Raw genomic sequence first — 14,854 nt, 5'->3', positions numbered from 1 at the left:
CTAATTATTTTACTATTAATCCATACTCTTGATTTCCTACACACACACACACACACACACACATGCTCCAGGAGAGCAGAGGGAGATGGAAGTATGGCTGGCAGAAACACTGCCTAGTGGGGTGCAAATGCACCCCTCTCCACACACCCGGACAGGCAGTGGAACTTGAAACAGGTCTTGGTGGGAATAGTCTCACCACCTCAATCGGCAAACCTACCCGGGTTTTGGGGCACCTTTGGTTAAACATTTACTTGCACAGGTGCCTGGAGGGGATGGGCAGAGGGGGGCTAGTAGGGAAGTGGCCAGAGAAGGAGGTCGCCGCCTCCCACCAGGGAGGAGCAGAGGACCCGAGAACTGGGAAGCATTATCAGTGCTCCCTCCAGGAGGGGACTCCCTGGGCAGGCTCTGGCGTGCAAGGCCGAAGGAGAATCAGGGAAGATGCCATCAAGCCCTAAGCTCCCAACCAGTTTGGGAAGGAAGAAAGGCCAAGTGAGAGAAGAAGGGCTTTCTTAGCCTGTCCTGATGCCTAGAAAATCTTGCTGGAACCAAAGGGCCTTGAGTTTACAAGAGGAGAGTGCAAGAAAGGGGAGCGTGCAGTGATTTTAAGCTGAAGGGCGGTGGTGGGGGAGAACTTTGGAATTTTCATAAAGAAAATGGCTGCACAAGTAAATCGTCCTGTCATTGGAGGGACGTTAAAGGGATGTAAAGGGTCAAAGCTGGGATTGGCCCATCAGTGAAGAGCACTTTTTGCCCTTCTCTTAGCCCCATAATGGACACAATTTTAGGGGAGTCCCTGGGACCTTGGAACAAGAAGGCAGCTCAAATGCCCATAATTCTACTGGGGCCCATAATTCTCCTTATCTGAGATGCAAGGGGCTGAAATCCATTATGTGAATGAGTAAGAGACAGCTGTCTACATTCTGTAAATGAAAGGGAGGGCAGACACATGGGAGGATTTGTGTGAGGGAGGGAGGAAGTTCAAGTTTACAAAGGCCCTGTGTATGTGAGTGCTTCAAGAGGGCCTGAAATGAAAGGAGAAATGCAGGCTACCAAGCAAATCCTACATCAGTGATGTTTTCCTACACCTGGTAGTTTTCGAAGGGGGTTACCAGGTCTCCAAAGACATTTTACTGTCACTGTGACCAGTAGGTTTTGGCAAGGGCTGTGCCTGTCAATCAAGAGGACAAGGTCAGGGAGAACAACCCCTTCCCCATCCATAAGCACCTGCTGAGCACTTGCTATGAGCTTAGCTCTGCCCTGTCTAAGGATGCTTGTCTCTCCCCTGGGGGAACTGCAGTTCTGTCCAACCCACTGGCAAGGCTTCCTAGCCAGGACTGAGGGTCTAGGCATATGGCACAAAGACCACTTTGGTAGGAGTTAGGAGAAGGCAGGCTCAAGGCTGCATTTCCTGCTACAATCCTCTGCTTCTTCATGTTCTCCTCTGTCCAAAGAGGAGGGATTTACCCCAGTTGAAAGACTGCCCCAGAAATTGCTTGTCTAGGTAAAATCTGGGATCACTTTCACAGTGCATGACCTCTGGAGACCTACGGAAGGCAACATAGCTTAAATATCAAGGCATCTCTGAAAGCCCAGAGTTACCTCCCTGCTCCACCAGATCTTAGCTGTGCAATCTTGAGTAAGGTACTTCCAGAAGATATGCCCATTCTTAAAATGGGAATAATAGTATTACCCTCCTTCTATGATGATCATAAGGATTAATTGAGTTAATGCTTATAAAGTGCTCACCTGCTTGATACATAGAAAATCTTCACTCAATGGTATCACATATTACTGTTAATGGTATGATTTGCATCAGTGGTTATGAATATCAAGTCTTGCTCGGTCTGCTGTCATCATCTTCTGAAGTCTCTGGAAAACTCATGGAAATACCCTCTCCCACCTCTGCTTAGGGCCTTCAACGTCATTTCACATGGGAACTCTGCAGTCGCCCACCCCTTGCTTCCCCTGTCTTCCCTCACCTTAAGGTCTTAGGGAAATCAAAAGCCACTCCTTCCCAGAGAAAGGCTGGGGAGATTCTTGGGATAGCTCCTGCCTACTGTAAAATCAAGGATCCTGGCATATCTCCCCAAAACAGGAGAAAAGAATTAAGGCAGGGTGGAGAGATGAAGATGAGTTTTATGATCTAGGCAAGATGTTTATGGGCAGGGAAGTGACAGAAAGAAGTCAGATCAGATATTCTAAACCACTCGCTTACCATCTTGGATTCAGATCTGTTTTCACATAGCAACATGAAGATAGATGTAAGAATTTTACTTTATTCTTTCCATACCTCACATCTTTATCATTCTTTGTCAAAGATCCTGGAAGGTCCCAGTTGTGTTTCATCTCTTCTTCTTGGAAACTGTGCCACAGAGATGGGCACAGTCTGGGGCACGGTGAAAACCACAGGCCGTGGGGAAGCGCTTGGAAGGAAGGCTCAGCGAGTGTTAAACTCTCCAGCGGCAGCCTCCTCTGGCTTCCACCACCTCTGCAGCCAATCTTCTCCCAGATGTGGAGACAGCTGAGGCAGCTGGAGACGCATCTAAGGCCCCAGGAATTAGAGCCCTGGGCCTGGGTCCATTCTTCACTGTTGACAGGAAATACTTAACTCTGTTTTTTCCTTCTCAGCCACCCACTCTGCCTTTCTCTCTGGGGCTCAGTATTTAAATCCAAGAGTCTTGGGTGCTTAGCCCCTGTTCTTATTTGGATGCTAGGAAGTTAGACCAAAGGGCCCTGGGTTGGCTTAGGGAGACTTACCAAGCAATTGTTCCTATCTGCCTCTTTTTCCCATTTGAGTCCCCCTATACAACGTTAAATAACAGCCACCCCTCATATCTCTGGATCTCCCATTCAGTATTCTATTTTATACACTTACACAGACCCCAGTGTAAATTATTCTGGAGCTCCTGGCAGTTCAGCATATAGCCACATGTTTGGCCTTTGGGCCGGTTGAGAGAGAATGCGTGGGGTAGATGAAACGAATCCTCAACTCCTGTCTAGGGAACTAGAAAGAAATTAATCCTTTCTGCCAAACAAGCTTCCATATCTTATACTCTTCCCAGTATACCCCTTTCTCCATCACCTTCAGCATCTAAAATAGTAGCTTTGAGAGTGAGCTGGAACTTGAGCCTCCACACCAATCAATAGTAAAGGACCACCTCTAGACTCCTTCTTCAGAATGTGAGACTAAGTCTCAAGAAGAAAGTCATCTTTCCTCCCAGTGCCCCTTTTTCTTCCCTCAACCCATCGCCTTCCTAACAGAAATACTGGAATATCCAAAAGAGTGAACCATTTGTAAATAAATTCATCTATAATCGTCCTTATTTATGCACTCATTATTTGCAAATATAATACTATACTATGCTAAAATGTATTTGTAATCCCAAAATCAATACTTATGGTATTTTTTGGTCATTCAAGACATGCAGAGCAGTGAAAAATTTGCATCAGCCAATGCACACGTTCTCAGCTGAGACTGAACCAGACAATACTCTGCCTTCTGTTTTCAGCTCTCATATTGTAAACTAGTGTCCTTTTTGCAGATTTGATGCCACATTTTTTTTGCATTTTTGTGCTTTTTGTTTGTGAGTGCACTGTTTAACATGATGTGCAAGTGTAATGCCGAAGTGCTATCTAGTGTTCCTAAGTGCAAGAGGACTGTGTTGTGCCTTCCAGGGAAAATACATGTGTTAGAGAAATGTGGTTCAGACACGAGTTATGGCTCTTTTGGCTGTGAGCTCAACGTTAATGAATCAGCACCTTATTTAATGAGCTCTAATTAGCTGCCTCCCAATGCGATTCATAATTAAACTTGCTTAAATTTATATTGCTCTAAAATGTTCTGAAAGCAAAGCCACTGTTTCTTCATAGGGTTAAATGGAAGAAGCCTCTAAAAAGCTGGGGAAACAAAGCGCTTCCTCAAGAGTTACTCTACGTAAGTTTAAGGAGACACAAAAGATTTGTGCCTTTAAACAGAAACACACATAAAACAATGTTAAGTATTGTTCTGTTGTCAAAATGTGACCAGAGACTCCCGGGAACCTAAACCTGGATTTCCCTTAGGGGCAGTGGTTCGGTATTCACAAATCCAATATTCCAGGTTACCTTATAGAACACAACTCTGCGACTAATAAGCACTGACTGGAGTAGCTCATTTCCTCCTCACAAACACACTGGCCCCGGATGGGGGCGAGTAGCAGAAGCGGGGGACAGGGATTCCTAACGTCTTCACTTTGGGTCAGAAGGGGTTATGTGACTTGTGGAAGACCCACTTGTTGGTGAGCAGAAGCGGGAAGACGGGAAGACTCACCCGGATGTGAATCCCAGCCCAGTGCTGCTGCCCCCGGACCGCAGCCGCCTTCCTTCTCACAAGACCATGCACCTGCATCCCTTCAAGTCACACCAGCAGGGCGCCTCTCCTGTCCTGCTGTTGACTCCCCTCCATCTACAGATCTTTCTCCATCTTCCTTCCCCGCACCCACTCCTTGTATGCATACTCTCAAATTCATTTAAATAGAATTTATGAGAATCCAGTGAGTCACCTTTAAGCTCCGCCTACTCTGGATCAACAGTTGACTTTATGGCCCTAGAAGGACTATCTCTGGAGAAACCCAGAATAGGGGAGGATTATTTAATTTGCATTAGGACAGCATTTTTTCCCCATTGTATTCCCTTCCACTCTCCTCCCTCTAGCTCTGGCAGAGATTGCAGCTTGCTCCAACGCCACCATTTGTAGCCCCGTGGGGGCCTTTCGGAATGTCACAAGCACCTTGGAACTTCCCCTGGAAAACACCAGGCACACGTGCACGCACAAATGCACAGGACCTCGGGGGATGTGCAGCCTCTCAGAAGCCCGGTCCCCAACTCCCAGAGGTTCGGAAAGCCCTGCTCACACCAAGACTGAGCTGGGAAAATAAAGTCATACAGGGCTGAGTGTGCCGGAAAGACCAGCACTAACACACCTGGGAAGAGGGCAGGCGCCGCCCAGCTCCCTTCCCCAGGTTTCAGAGTCTCGTCTCCAGGGCGTGCTGGTTTATTCGGGGATGCCAGCCGGACCGCCCGGTGTCCTGGCGCTTTGCATCCTACACTTATGAATTAGGAAGGATGTCCCTATTTCCATCCGTGAGGGCAAGCCCACAGAGGGAACGGCATTGTTTGGGACTGTTGTCATGACAAAGTATGAAACAGCTCTTGCCCTTCAGGAGTTTGCAATTTATTTGATTTGTTCTGCCAAGAAAGCCTGGGGTGAGCAACAGGCTTCGCGCTCTCTCTCTTCATCTACATAAAATTCTGGGGTTGGCATTGAGCCTGGGGAAACCTGGAGGCTCCAAGCCCTTGCTGTGCCCACCGTGCCCCTTCAGCCTCCCCGTTCCCTGCCTGCGCCCCACCCCACCACCTCACTCTCCTTGCTCTCCCTCATCCTTCTCCTGCATCCTCACTCCCCTTTCTCAGAATGCACTGCCAGGGCCTTCATTTCCACGAAGGTAAAAATAACTGACAAAATATTTTCAATATTTCCCTTTCGTATATATCTATACCTCAAAAGGATCAAAGTCTTTTTCGAGAACAAAGTTCCAGTGGTAGGGTTTCAGACAACAGCCAACAGAGGGAGGGCCTTTACAAGGGGGAAAAGGAGAAAGGAGTTACAGGAAAAACTTCCCAGCAGGGACACCATAAACGGTTGCGCAGGTTGTGCACTGCCCAGCATTAGGGGGCACAATTCTCAAAAACGAGGACCCCAGAGACTAACCACGTGTGCAGCAACTGATAGCATCTGCTCACCCTGCTGTCACTCATCACGCTTCCTATCCCGACAGCACCGAGAGGAGTTTCCGCTTATTAAGCTAGTGCCCTCAAGTTTTTTGTCCAACGCGTGATTTAGAAATGCTTTGTAGAATCCATACCTCATCTGTTTCTATCTTTTGTTAACCTAGAGTCGATGTGCATTGCATCACGCCACGCTCACGACTCTCAGCTTCACCTGGAGAAGGGAGCAGGCGACGACAATGAGCACGTTGAACAGCAGATACGAGAGCAGGGAGCCCAAGCGGCAGAGGAGACTTCCAACTGAGCCTCCCAACCCGACACCCAGGAGGCTCAAAGACCCGAGTGTTCTCTGACCTTCAAGGACACTCGAAATCAGAGGATAGAACACTCGGGTATCTAACTAAAAAGAATGTAACCTGAGCCCCAGACCCAGGCTCATGGTAGGAGAAAAGCTGCCTCTGGCTGCCCCAGCTCGGGCCCTCCTCCCAGCAGACCCCACAGCTGCCCCACTTAGGGTTCCCCCACGCTCCGTTGAAGGCCAGATGTTATCTCCTCCATAAGGCCCTTCCAGCTCCGCCTCACTCCCTCTCTCCCTCTGCACCTCTGCGCGGCCTCCTCTGTCCCTAGTGGTTCAGAGCCAAGACGTGATGGAATCCAGTAATGTCACTTCTTAGCCAACCTGGCAGGAGCAGCCCCATCACTTGCCCAATATTTTCAAGCTCTAGTTGGAGAGGCTCCAAAAGTCAAGTCACCCAATTCAAGTTTCCACCTTTTCTCCCCAAGTGAGCCCAGAATCTCCTTCTCCTGACATCCCACCCTGACATTTCAAATCAGCCAACAGACCAAGTGAGGACACGTGTAGACCACAGAGCCCCATAGGTGAAAGTCACTGCCTTCTGCCAAGGAAACCCAAGGGTGCCTCCTGCTTCTAGGAAGAGCTGGGTGAAGGGGGAGAGGGGACGGCAGGAGGGATTGCAGGGGCAGCTTTCCCCTGTGCTCCTAGAAGGGTGGAAAGAGAAAAAAGTCGAGGAATAGGGAAACCTGCAAAGGTGGGGAGACTTGAAACAGGAAAGGCAGAGTACCCCGAATTTCACAGGCACTCATAATGCGACATTCCTAATGTGCATTTCTGTCCCCATCACTGCCTGGGCTCCATTTACATGTGTCCACCGCTACTGAGAGTCCCATGGGTCTGTAGGTCAAAACCCAAGCTTATTATCCCCCACATGGACAGACCCCCAAACAACATACATAGATGCATTAGCCCCTTCCTCTCGTTGTCCTCAGCTCAGCCAATGGCATCTCCCCTCGCCCCAGCTCTCAACAGGTCAGCCTTGAGCTGCCCCTGGCCCCACGTGCACCCCAGTCCAGCAGCAGCACTCACTCAGGGCCCAGAAGGCCCCGGTGGACCCTGCCCACCTCCATGGCCACTTCTTTGGCTCAGGCCCACATCAACTCTTGAAACAGGTGCCAGCAGGTCCCATGACTCCAATAGCTCCCTTAATGCCAGCCCTACTCTACATACTTGCTACACGCGTCATGTCATTTCCCTACTTAAAATTCTTTTGGGGGTTTGCAGTGCTTCTGAAAGAAAACTCAGGATCCAGGGTAGCAGGTGCACCCCTTCCCACAGTGGCCCCAACTGGCTTTTTTTTTTTGAGGTACCTGGGCCGGGAATTGAACCCTGGACCTCATATGTGGGAAGCCGGCACCCAACCACTGAACCACATCGGCTTCCCTGAGTTGGTTTTTTGTGTATTTTCTGTTTGTTGTTTGTTTTTGTCCTTTCAGGAGGCACTGGGAACCTAACCCAGGACTTTCCATGTGGAGATGGGAGCTCAACCACTTGAGCCACATCTGCTCCCCCAGCTGACTTTCAGCTGTACCGCCTGCCGCTTGGCACCGTCTGACACTCCAGACTTGCTAGACTCACTGCCCTGCCCTCCTTTCCCAAATGCACCAGGCTGCAATGTCTTCATGCTTATGTATATATGGTATATATAAATACCATATCTATATATCAAGATGTGTGTGATGTATATATGCATGTCGTGTGTAAGTGGGTCACTATATAGGTTATGCATGTATATATGTTTGTGTGTATATATATTTGTAGGGCATATACCTGTGGATTGATACATATATATGAGTATCTCAATGCACATTTCTGAAATGAGTTTTCCCCCTATTGGAGCACTTCTAGTCATTTATTAAAAGCCAATAAAAACACTACTCCAATGGAAATTTTCCCGACCTGATCCATGCCCACCAAAACACAGATATGACTGCCTTCTCTGGACTCTGATAACTTATTAATTAAGTAATCCACTCAATAAATGTTTACTGAATTCCTATTCCACAAACCAGGATTTTGCCTATACTTTTAGATATATTAATTATTTGTTTATTAAACTTCCTCTTTGATCAGAAGAGCTGTCTTGATTAAAGAGATGATCAAAACATGGGAATCGTCTTTTGCATTTCTTGGCCCCCAGTGCCCAGGACCATTGAAGATGCTGAATAGGTTTGTGTAATTACTTACAGAAAATGCAAACACAGAGAGTGAGGAGATGAGGAAGGAAAGGAGGAAAGAAGAAAAATTCAGAAAGAGGAGAAAATTGCCTTAAATCCAAAGAGATGACAAAAGCCCGGTAGGGGGGGGAGGCGGGAATGCCCAGAGATGGGAACAAGAAAGAAACATAAGGAAGAGGAGAAATGGAAAAGGTTTACCACTTCTCCCTCCATCCCACCAGAATGTGTACACATACACACACACACACACACACACACACACACACACACACACACACACGGCAAGACAGAAAAAAGCCTTCGAAGGGGGAAGCTCAGTACTAACTAAAACACTTTTCCATGCAAGTGCCTCAGCCGCGTCCACCCCGCCCCCCTTCTCCCCTGACCCCCGGACCCTAAATCCCCCTCTCTTCCTAAGGCCAAGCAAGGCCTTTCCTTTCTCCCCATCGTCTTCGAAGACAGTGTGACGATACCTCCACGTTCTCAGACAGTGTCACACAGGGTGAAACGCTCATCTGTGAGTCACTAAATTTGCCTAAAGTCAAGCACTTCGAATGCCTCTGTAGTGGAAGGTGTTTTTTTAACTGAATAAGAAAACCAAAAGAACAAAGAGGAGGAGACCCAAAGGAAGCCCGCCGGGTAGGCCCGGTTCGGGCGATGCTGAAAGCGCGCTGCCCCGCGGGCCTGGTGCCAGCTTGCCTGCCCGCAGCGCGGCGGCCTGCCCACAGCTCAGGGGCAGGGGCTCAGTTTCCGCTCGCTGTGAGAGAGGGGAAGGCAATGCGACGTGGAGAAGACACGCAGCTAAGCGCCCAGCTCCGGCCCTGAATCTCCCACTGGGCCAGCGGGAGGACCTGTGGAAACCACCCGGCCCAACCTGGGTGAAGGCCTGTAATTTCTGTAAAGGAAACCCAAGGGTGCCTGCTGCTTCTGGGGAGGCCCCGGGCAGGGGGCGAGGGGCCGTCAGGAGCAACCTTCCCCTGTGCACCTCAAAGGGCGGAAGGAGAGAGAAGTGGGGAATGGGGAGACCTGCAAGGATGGGTAGACTTGAAACGTGAAAGGCAGAGAACCCCGAATCTCGCAGACGTTCACAAAGCCGAGTGCTCGCCCGCTCCCACTTCAACTACACCCTCATTACATTTGGCTTCTGAATCTGCATTTCTGTCCCCATCACTGCCTGGGCTTCGCTGACATGTATCCACCTCGGTAGTGCCAGGGAGTCCCTAACAGGTCAGAAAACAAGCCTATTGTTCCCACCACACGGACAGACGCCCAAACGACATACATCTACACAATACCTTCTTCCTCCTGTTTTCCTCAACGTCCTTACAACTAACTCTTCTACCAGGTCAGGTGGGAGACGATGATGATGATGACGATAGAAAATAGCATGCATATAGTGCTTGCGATGTGCCCCGCGCCCTTCTTAGCACTTCATATTCTAACCCCCTGTGAAGACACGATGTCTTTTATAAAAACTGGATCTATCACATGTACGTACACACAGAAATCCTCGTTTGTGCTCACCCATAGAGTCAAAGGACAGCACTTTCCTCATGCTATTCCCAGTTTGAAGTACAAGCTCCTGGATGGCCTTGAATAGACGTGTCACCTGCTCTGTGGACTTGCCCTCCGTTCTGAAGATCCCAGCCCCCTGCCCTGCCCCTCTTGTCTTCTCTTCTGAAACACGGAGGATTGGACGCAGTTTTGCAAGTTGATACAACCATAAGAAAAACATATTTTTGGAAATGTTTAGACCAATGGCTTAGAGCAACTTCAGACCCTCTTCGTACATCAGCTATAAAAGGAACGTGACGAGACTCCCATCTGGTGGTTGAAATCAACAGCTAAGATTTGGGGGAAATGTATTGTTTGGGTTAAGGGTTACCCAGGGTACATAGAAACTAAGCTATTCTCAGGATGGAGGTGGTCCCCCACCCTGGAGACAGCTGCGCTTGGCAGCTCACCCAGCCTGCCTGGTCCTTTGAATCAAGAGAAACGATCAGATAAAGGTGAAAAAGGGGCTACAGGAAAGGGACAGACCCAAGTTGTGCCACCAAGACACAGCCGTGACTGCTGCAATGGTGTCCGGGGATTGCAAGAAATCCGACAGACACGTCGCTGTTTTATTTGTCCAGTTTTGAAGGACTGAGGTCTCGGACTTGTATACCCTGAGAGTAGAGATCTACCTTTTGAAAAAGTTCCTCAAAGTAATTTTTTAAAAAAGAGGGTCAAACCCGAGTTCCAACAGTGACACCTGCTGGCCATAAAGTGCTCAGGCGCGTACCCACGCCTCTTGTCCTCACCGTGGCCATTCTGATGACTGCCAAGTGCAAGTGGCTCTTATTGGCCAGTCACACTAGTCCGCACAGGTGCATTTCAGGTGGACTCCTGGACAACTTACCCATGTGCATGCTCATATTAGACCATACCTTGGGAAGGTAGGGACCATTTCCTCGGAAATGACAGGACTGCTAGCATGCTAATTAAGACTTTCTCTGGGAATGCCAGCCAGCCAAAGGAAAGTAGGAAAAATAATCAGAGGAGCCGGCACGTCACAGAAGCTAGGAAATTGAACTTAAAGTGGGCTCGAGAATATGAATGAATGGTTTCCCAAATACTGGGTAATTCTCCAAAAGTTCCAAAAGAAAGGATATTTAGAGCCATCAAAGAATTCAGCAGATAAAAAATACACAGAACGCTCGCTACATGCAGATGTCGTGGAAGGAGACGAGGTGAATGCCGGCACGTAGGGCGAGGTTACTCTCCAGCACCGCCGGCCTGGGACGTGCTCTCCGGGCTGTGGGGGGTGGGTGGCAGGCAGGCCCAGAAGCCAGCGCTCTAGAGCATTGACGGGAACCGTGTTTGGTTTAGAAAGAAACAACTGTGTTTATACGAAAGAGCTGTAACCGGCTTCTGGGGAAAGCTCTTCATTCCCTTTGAGAGCTTTAAAGACGCACCAGCGCCCTTGAAGATCTGCTTGGGTGAACGCTGAGGGTCTGTCCCTCCAGCCCTGAAATCCCATGATTTCATCTTTGGTTCTACTCCCAGGGAAACAACCTTACCAGAAAAATATTTCGTTGCCATGTTTGTGAATCTGGCCCGGGTTAAGACTCCTCTCTCTACCAGTTATTTTTAATACCTGGACAGCCCCAAGCAAGTTACTGACCCTCTCTGAACCTTATTTCCTCATCGGTAGTATGTGTTTTTCAGTGGGCTGCCATGATGAAGGTGCAAGATGATGTTTGTGAGTTGTTCAGCGCAGTACCTAGACCACAGCAAGCCCTCGAAAGAGAGAAGCAATTACTACTGAGGATTAAATGAAAACTAAATTAAAATGAAAACGAGTGCTTAGAACAATTCCCAGCCCATAGTAAACCCTCAATGTTAAGGAGAAAGTAGGGACTGCAAATAAAATTTTAAAGCAACACACTTTCTTTACCTTCAGGAAGGGGTACCATAATATTTGGGGGGCGAGGGGGAGATCCACCACTAATTATGTGACTTTGAGCAAGACACTGAAACTTCTGGATTTCCGTTTCTTATCTGCAAAATGTGTGTGGAAATAGATTATATTAGATTAGATGTCTCTTCCAATCTTAAAAAGTCTAGAATTCTACAGAATACCAGAGCCTAGTAACCACTCTAATTTACAATGTACTATATGTAATTCTAGTTATAAACTAAAAAATAGTTCATTATAAGCTTAAACTTCAGGGAAGTGGACTTGGCCCAATGGATGGCGCCTCCGTCTACCACATGAGAGGTCCGCGGTTCAAACCCTGGGCCTCCTTGACCCGTGTGGAGCTGGCCCACACGCCGTGCTGACGCGCGCAAGGAGTGCCATGCCACGCAGGGGTGTCCCCCGCGTAGGGGAGCCCCACGCGCAAGGAGTGCACCCCGTAAGGAGAGCCGCCCAGCGCGAAGGAAAGTGCAGCCTGCCCAAGAATGGCGCTGCACAGAGAGCTGACACAACAAGATGATGCAACAAAAAGAAACACAGATTCCCGGTACTGCTGATAAGGATAGAAGCGGTCACAGAAGAACACACAGCGAATGGACACAGAGAGCAAACAACCGGGGGCGGGGGGGGGGAGGAAAAAAAGCTTAAACTTCACACTAGGCACCATGAATATAAAAGTCCTTTAATTATTTAAGAACTAATTAAATAAGGATTAATTGCTAGATACAGAATTAAGGACAAAATTAAGATATTTTTATTTTTATTTTTATTTTCATCTAGTTTCCCCTTCATTAATCTGAGCAGGAAATTGCTTTGAAGCTTCTTATCCCATAAGAACCATATACACTGAGTCCAAATAATCCCACATTCCAAATCTGGGGAATCCAAATTAATGCTGCTTTACTGTAATTCAGGAGTCAGCAAACGTTTTTCTCCAAAGGACCAGACTGCAAGTATTTTAAGCTTAGTCAACCCTGTCCTGGTAACACAGAAGCACCCATTTCGTAAATGAATAGTAGGGCTGCATTCCAGTAAGAATTTAGTCATGGACACAGAATTTTGAATTTCATACAATTTTCAAGTGCCATGAAATATTATTATTCTTTTTCTTTTTCTTTTCCAACCATTAAAAAAAAATCTTAGCTAATAGAGAAGCAGTCATATGGATTTAGCGTGCAGGCCAAGGTTTGACAACTCCTGCTGTAATTATATATTGAGAATGGGAGAAGTAACATAGGAAACCCTTCTGGGATTTTCACTGGTTGCTTTGTAGGTGTTTGTTTTGTTACACTCTTTCATCTGACATTTCTATGTGGGCTTTTCCTACAAACCACAGACCCTTTTTCAGGCCCAGCCGCATTGGTGCGTGGTTCAAATCATCGCTAAGGCAAGCCTGACATCTTGTGGTTGCATTGGAAGAGGCAGGTGCCACCCTAAGAGTTACCAGCCGGGCACACTTCCCCTGAGGTTTGGGGGGGTGGCAAGAGGGGCAGCCAACAATTGTTGTTGTTGTTGTTGTTGAAATGAGACAGGATAAAGTCCAGGGTTCACCAACTGACTTCTCTCTCCAAAAAGAGCTTTCAAAGGACTGTCCTTGGAGCATTTCATTCATTAAAAAAAGAAATTTTCAGAGACCTGTGCCTTCGCAGGGAGATCAGAGGGCTCCGAGTTCATTCAAGACTTGCTAGTCTGGTTAAGTCTCCCACTTCTCCCCGTTGATACACATTCAGGAGCGTGGTGGGGGCAAGGCTGAACACAGCACCGGTCCCACTCCGCCCAGACGCTCACAAAGGATAAAGTATGAACATCTACAGGCTCTCACTGCTATTGAAATGTCAGGAATCTTACTCGGTGCAATGAGGACTTAAAGAAGCAAAGACTGATGACTGACTCCTGAAATGTTCCAAGAGCCCTGAAGCCAAACGGGATTCGTCCTCGCCTGCCCAGGTCAGGCTGCCCCAGGGCTAGTACACAGCTGTGCTGGGATGAGGCGCTCTGCTTATCTGTGGAAAAAAAGGTTGAAGAGGACATTCTCCCAACTCCCCGCCTCCAGAAGTGTTTCCCCCAAACCATCCTGGACTCAAGTTATTCCCACCCCAGTTTCCCAGGAAAGGAGATTCTGCCCCATTTCATCGAACGAAGCCTTCCTGTCCTGTTCCTGAGAAAGCAGAGACAAGGAATGGGTGGCCTCCCAAAACGCCCGGGGGGCTTGCCCGGGATCCTGCTTTAGGAAACATGCTTGTGAGGTTGCGCTAGCCTGTCTCTGGAGGTAACAGCCCTGGCGGTGATAGGAATTCCAGAACTCACCGGTCACCCGGAAGAGAGATGGGCTGAAAAAGCAGCAGAGATGACCTCAACTGTCAGAGCCGGAGGCGGGCAGAGGACTTCAGGGGGTCCTAAGTGATGACCCCAAAGGGTTTCCCACACCGACAACTCAGAGAAAGGGCAGAAGGGGTGTGCCATCAAGACTGGGTCGGGAGCTGTGATGTCTTGAAAGGGAAGGCTGTGGACTCTGCGTCCCTGGGTGCCCCAGGCCCGTCTCCCCCACCCCCAGGGGGCACTGGCCACTTGGTACCAGAATGAATAAACCCTCCCAGGCGTCTGTACCTGGGACCCTGGGCAGTGCCCGCCAAGGGAGCTTGCCATCACCTTGCATGCAGCGCCCACCCCCAGGCAACTGAACAGGGTTCCAAAAGAGAAAACAGGTTTGGGGGGACTCCAGGCAGGGGGTTCCTGGGGGATCTGTCTTCCTCCATGGGAAACACTAATTCTCCCCTGGGGTGATCCCACGGTGCTGCCAAGCTCTCTGCTTGTATCGGGAGCTTACCACTTCCCCATCTGCCTCGGGACTTGGCGGTACCAGAGTGTTGCTGGCAGCTTGAACCGGGTCATACTTTTCCCCCCATCACCAGCCTGGAGAATTAGGAGAGCTCTGCCCCGGTTTTCAGTGGAGAGCATGATTCTAGAATGACCTTTCCCACCCCCCTCTTGGGCTGTACAATTTGAAGCCCTGGAACCTTCTCCTGAGACCCCTCTTCTGACACAGTCGGGTCTCGGGGGTGACCACAGGAGCCCGAGCACTAGAGCCGAGGCCGG

This window comes from Dasypus novemcinctus, chromosome 27, assembly GCF_030445035.2.
Source record: "Dasypus novemcinctus isolate mDasNov1 chromosome 27, mDasNov1.1.hap2, whole genome shotgun sequence".
NCBI lineage: Eukaryota > Metazoa > Chordata > Mammalia > Cingulata > Dasypodidae > Dasypus > Dasypus novemcinctus.
The sequence above is the reverse complement of the archived record's forward strand: the minus strand, read 5'-3'. Positions refer to the sequence as shown.